The sequence below is a fragment of the Manis pentadactyla genome, chromosome 10 (assembly GCF_030020395.1).
Source record: "Manis pentadactyla isolate mManPen7 chromosome 10, mManPen7.hap1, whole genome shotgun sequence".
Taxonomy (NCBI): Eukaryota; Metazoa; Chordata; class Mammalia; order Pholidota; family Manidae; genus Manis; species Manis pentadactyla.
In genome coordinates this window covers 35,860,879-35,866,936 of record NC_080028.1, presented here as the reverse complement: position 1 = coordinate 35,866,936, position 6,058 = coordinate 35,860,879, and positions in this window count along the sequence as shown.

Sequence of the window (6,058 nt, the reverse complement as noted above, 5' to 3'; positions counted from 1 at the left end):
TCCGGCCTGACTTGTAGGTGACAAACGGCGATGTGACAGCGCCTGGACCCTGGGCGCCCTCTAGTGGCCTGCCTAGGCCTGAACTGTCCTTAGCCAGACCTCGGGGCAAAGCCTGGAGGCCAAGTGAGCGCTTTTTCCTTTTGTCGCGGATTCCAAAAACTATGTTTGTGGGAAAATGTCTCGTTCAGTGTCTGCTGAATACCAAACTCTGTTCTCATATGTCACTTTTCTGAAAGGTTTTCTCTGACCACCCTATCTAAAGTAGCGCCCACAGAAAGTACGTTTTCTCCCGTCACCCTGTATTTATTGCACTTGCCACTCACATCATTTATACACTTGTTTCCTTGTTTGGCCGGCTCCCAGAACTAGACTGAGGGCAAGTGCTTCCTGTCTTGTTCACTGCTGTATCCTACCCCAAACCTACCTGCGTAGTAGGTGCTTAATAAACGTTTGTGAATAAATCAATAACTGAAACTGGAAGAAATTCCCAGAAGTGGCATTCAGTTGCCTCTCAAGAGTTAACAGCCCTCTTGAGTACATACGTGTATTTACCCTGCGAGGAGAGGAGTAGAAAGAGCATCCCACTGGAACTAGGGGACCTAGGTTCAAATGTTAGCACTGCCATTTCCGTTAGTGTGTATGACCTTGAACACACCATTTTAGCTCCGTTTGTTTCTTATATAATAGCACACGCTTTATACGAGTTCTGTGAAGATCCAGTAAGAAAAATAGTGTAAAAGCTCCTACATCTGTATAATGCTTTAGGGGTCACAGAGCTTTATGTTAGCATAGGCTGTTTATGATTGTATATTCGTAGTCAGTGTACAGAATATTCTGTAAGTAAGGACATCTAGAAGGGTAGATGGGACAGGATATAAAGTTGACTAAAACTTAATCTCTGCCTTCAGGCAGTTTCTAAGTCCTCTCAACTACTGTGTATCTCAAAAATGTTCAACTCTAAAGTTCTAGAACACCCCCAGAAAGAAGGGGACAAGATCAATGAGAGACAGTTTTGTGGAGGAAATGGGAAGGAATTGTGCCTGGAAAGATACAGTAGAGGGAAGGCACTTCATGCAGTAAAACAATATGACAAGAACACGGGAATTCCTTCCATCCTTCCTGAAAGAGTTGTTGACTGTTTCTTCCTCTCCCTCCCTGTCCCCTCACCCCACCACACACAGTCTCGTTGGTTCTGCCTTCTATTCCTAAAATCAGTTTCCTTCTCTTCTGCTCCACTCCCCTAGTCTAAGCTACAACCCTCTGGTCTAGACTAGTCAAGGAGCTTCATTACTGGTTTCCCTGTCATCTGTTTTGGCCCCCCCCAACCCAGCTATTTCTCCATGCCAGAGGCAGAGAAAGCTGCTAAAATTGCAAGCCAAAGCTTGTCACTCCCCTTCATAAAAGTTTTCAAGTTTCCTCTGACTCCTAGGATAAAGTTCAGACTCCTTAACCTAGCCTACCTTCCCAGCCTCATCTCATATCTCATGGTATCTCTTTTCCCTTCGCTTTCTGTATAGCTAAGAAACACTGGCCTTTGAGTCCTACAATAGTCCAAGCAACTTTACCCCTCTGGGTTTTTGACATGTTGCTCTTTCCTGGGAGTTTCTTTCCGCTTCCTTTCTGCCTAGCTTGTCTTTCAGGTTCCAGCTGAAATAATAGCTAACATTTTTGAGCAGGCACTATGTGCCATCATTGTTTCTTAATGCTTTATGTGTATGGTCATTTAATCCTCATTATAACTTAATAAGGTAGATACTGTTGTTTGCTCCACTTTATGAGTAAAGTGAAGTAAGCTACACAGAGGGACTAGGCATATAAATTAACTGCTGCACTATGTGTAAACTGTTACAAGAAACTTTCTTAATCGTACAGCCTTAGGTTCCCCTGTTACTCATCTTGTACTCAGCTATACATATCCTTTATAATACTTAAAATGATCAGAATGAATTAGCTGTGTCACTATACATTTAATGTCTGTCTTCTCCATGGGATTCTAGGGTCTCTGTGTTTCTAATCCTTAGCACAGTGGTTGTCACACAAGAGGTGCTCATTAAATATTTATTAAATGAATTAATCTTACATACCCAAATATAAAGTAATATTTTTCCTCTCAAAATAATTCCTCAAAATGGAAGTTGCCTTATATTCTGTGTTTTTACAACGTCTCTTTTTTTTTTTTTTTGAGAGGGCATCTCTCATATTTATTGATCACATGGTTGTTAACAGTTAACAACAATAAAATTCTGTACAGGGGACTCAATGCACAATCATTAATCCACCCCAAGCCTAATTCTCATCAGTCTCCGATCTTCTGAAGCACAACGAACAAGTTCTTACATGGTGAACAAATTCTTACATAGTGAATAAGTTCTTACATGGTGAACAGTACAAGGGCAGTCATCACAGAAACTTTCAGTTTTGATCATGCATTATAAACTACAAACAATCAGGTCAGATATGAATATTCGTTTGATTTTTATACTTGATTTATATGTGAATCCCACATTTCTCCCTTATTATTATTATTATTATTATTATTTTAAATAAAATGCTGAAGTGGTAGGTAGATGCAAGATAAAGGTAGAAAACATAGTTTAGTGCTGTAAGAAAGCAAATGTAGATGATCAGGTGTGTGCCTGTAGACTATGTGTTAATCCAAGCTAGACAAGGGCAATAAAACATCCACGGATGCAGAAGATTTCTCTCAAAACAGGGGGGGTGAGGTTCTAAGCCTCACCTCTGTTGATCCCCAGTTTCTCACCTGATGGCCCCCCTGCGACTGTGCCTGTCTTAGGTTGTTCCTCCCTTGAGGAATCTTACCCGTCTCTGGCTAAGCAGTCATCTTCCGGGGACAACGTCTCTTTTTATAGTCAACAATGTCTGATTTTTCTAATATGATATTTTGTTTTGAATCAAAGTACTGTTTGGGGAAGATGCAGCCTGAACAAAAAAAAAACGTCAATTGATATTACTTCTGCAAGCTTATAGAGGTCACTCGGAATAACTTTAAAAAAAAATAGGAGTTTGTGGGTAAAATTGTAGTATTTCCAGAATATCTCGTCTGGCTCTACTGCACCCTCAGGGTTGGAGAGAAGTATGGCTTTAGTACATCTACATATCAATAGGCGTGACTCTGGGGTGGAGAGAAGTTCATCTCCAAATCACTGGGTAAATTACCTGGGCAACGGAGGGCTTATCTGAACCTGAGAGGTTAAGGGGAGGGCTGGTTGGCTTTTGCTGGAGCAGGAGAGAGAAATGGCTAGACTGCAATTTGTAAGCAATAAATGGGTTCTAAACTTTATTTCTCCCTTTGACTGATTTCGGTTTTAGAGATATTTTGCCCCAGGATTTCCTTTCCCCAGATTTACAGCGGCAAAAAAATTTAACACAGATTTAGTGAATTATTATGGGGTTAGGACCTCACAGTTTCAAGTGTTGATGTTGCTAATAAGCCTTTTAAAAAGCAACAGGAAACTCATCTGTGGAGTATAAGAACAAAGAAAAAACTGAAGGAACAAAACAGCAGCAGACTCACAAAACCCAAGAATGGATTAATAGTTACCAAAGGGAAAAAGGGACTGGGGAGGATGGGTGGGAAGGGAGGGGGCATTACGATTAGCACACATAAAGTAGCTGGGGGATTGGGGGGGTTGGGGAGGCGGGGACACGGAAAGGCACTATATACAGACAAGACAAGTAATGATTCTATAGCATCTTACTACACTGACGGACAGTGACTTACTGGGGTATGTGGGGGGGACTTGATAATAGGGGGAGTCTAGTAACCATAATGTTCAAGTAATTGTACATTAATGATATCAAAATAAAAAAATAAAAAGCAACAGGAAGAGGTTATATAGTGAATGTCAGGAATATACAAGCATAGCATGAATTAAAAAGAAAAACAACTGTCCTCAGTTTAACTATATATGAGGAGGACATGATATTGCAAATTGGGCTTAAATGATAAAGGCATAGATAGTTTGAAATTGTGTTATAAAATTTGAAAAAGCATTATCTCTATTCACATGTGATTTAAAATGTTACGTAAATAATGTTAAGTTTTCATTAAATTAGTACTTAAAGTAGACATTTGAGTATTTCATATATATCAGGTTGCCCAAAAACTATTTTTTTTTTTTAGTTCTTCTCTTTGGGAGAATAAGGCATTGCCTTATACTTGGGCACATACATTAAAATCTGCAATACTAATATTAGTATTGTTTGTTAGGAGTTAATGGGCATAAAGATGGACTGATAAGACTTTGGTGCATATAGAGAACAAGAAGAAAGCTAACTTGGCTGAAACAAATAGTTATATGTTAGGAATAGTTCATTTATTCATTAATTCCACAATTACTGAGCATCTCACCCAGGCCAGGCATTGTTCCTGTTGCTTGGAATACATAAGAGGTGCTAAGAAAAAAAAAACAGGCCTACCTTGGTGTCACTTCTGCTAGGCCAAATCACCAAACTGGGACTTAATACCTAAGTGTAATTACAGTTTCAACCTCCCATAAATGTAGTCTCAGTCAGGAATTTTCTGGGCAGCATCATTGATAAGATCACATGAGCCTTCTCCACCCACCCTAAGTCAGCATTATAAATTCCCCTGGTCTTTCCCCTAAGAGAAAGTGACCTTGCCTGAAACAGTCCCTTCTTTTTTATTTTTCGCTAATAATTTCCCCTGCCCTTGCCTATGGTTAAAAACCTTCCATTTTGCGCAGTTCCTCAGAGCATCTCTCTACTTGCTAGAGGAGATGTTGCTTGATTCATGAGTTGCCTAATAAAGCCAATTCAATCTTCACATTTACTTGGATGAATTTTGTATTTTGACAGAGGCCACATAGATAAAGATTCTAGCCCTAGTATAGTTCACATTATAAAATGACTGAGAGATATGTTTGGAATGCTAAAGCCAGAAAGGACAGTTGGAGGCCTTGTGTGAAGATTAGAGATTTGGATTTGATTTGAAAGACATTAGGGAATCATAATGCATTTTGCCCAACAGAATGAAAAGATGAAGGTGATGTTTTATGAAAATTAGTCTAAAGTGGTATCCAGGATGGATTAAAGTGGGAAGAGATTGGAAGCTAAGGATACCAATAAGGTTATAGGATCTGGATAAGAGATAAGAGGACCCAGCAGACTGCCCCAAAGTGACGACCATCACTTAAATGGCCCCAGATTTGTGGTGCAATAAATGGGAACCAGATTTGAGCTCCCTGATCCCATTATGTCATTAGCTTGTCATCAACGTTTGCTGTTGATTTGGTATACATTTGAGGGCCTGCTCTGTAGACATTTTGCTAGGTTCCAGAAAAACAAAGGCAATTAAGAGGCAGGCCTTCCCCTCAAAAAGCTCAGTTTAATAGAAAAGATTGACATTCAAAAATAATTGTGCTATCATGTGATAGATCCTGTAACAGAAATGTCCAAGGTACAGTGAAAGAAGTCAGGTTTGAATTAGATTGTGGAGGATAAATTGGAGTTTGCCTGTCGGACAAGTAACTGGGTGGAAAGGCTTTCTGGAAAGAAGGAACAGCATATGCAAAGATAGGAAAGACTGAAACTTAAGGGAAAAGTAAATCACTTGCTAATAGAGATAGTAACTGCAGGGATTTGTCACCTTTACATACTTATTCATTGATTTGGTCAGGTTGGTTTGGGGCAGGTTCTTCTTAAGGCACTGGAAAAAAAAAAAGGGTAAAAGAGTTTTAATAACCAATGGTTAATACAATTTTATGACACTCAGAATTGCGAGCAAGATTAAAACTTCTTAATTGCATGTCTTTTTTCTTATGTATTCAAAATATTTTAAAAGGAAGAGAATAAAGAATGCTATAACGTTCATCTATGTTATCTACCACCCAAAATTAATAAATGGTGTCAAGTCTATTTTTCTCTCAAGATTATCTCTGATACATGTATACATTGCAGATATCTTCTCCCCATCTGTCACTTGAATTTTAACCTTGTTTAAGATGTTTCTTATGTAGGAATTTGTAAAATTTTGGGTCTATTTTGTCATTATTATCCATTATGACTCCAGCTTTTT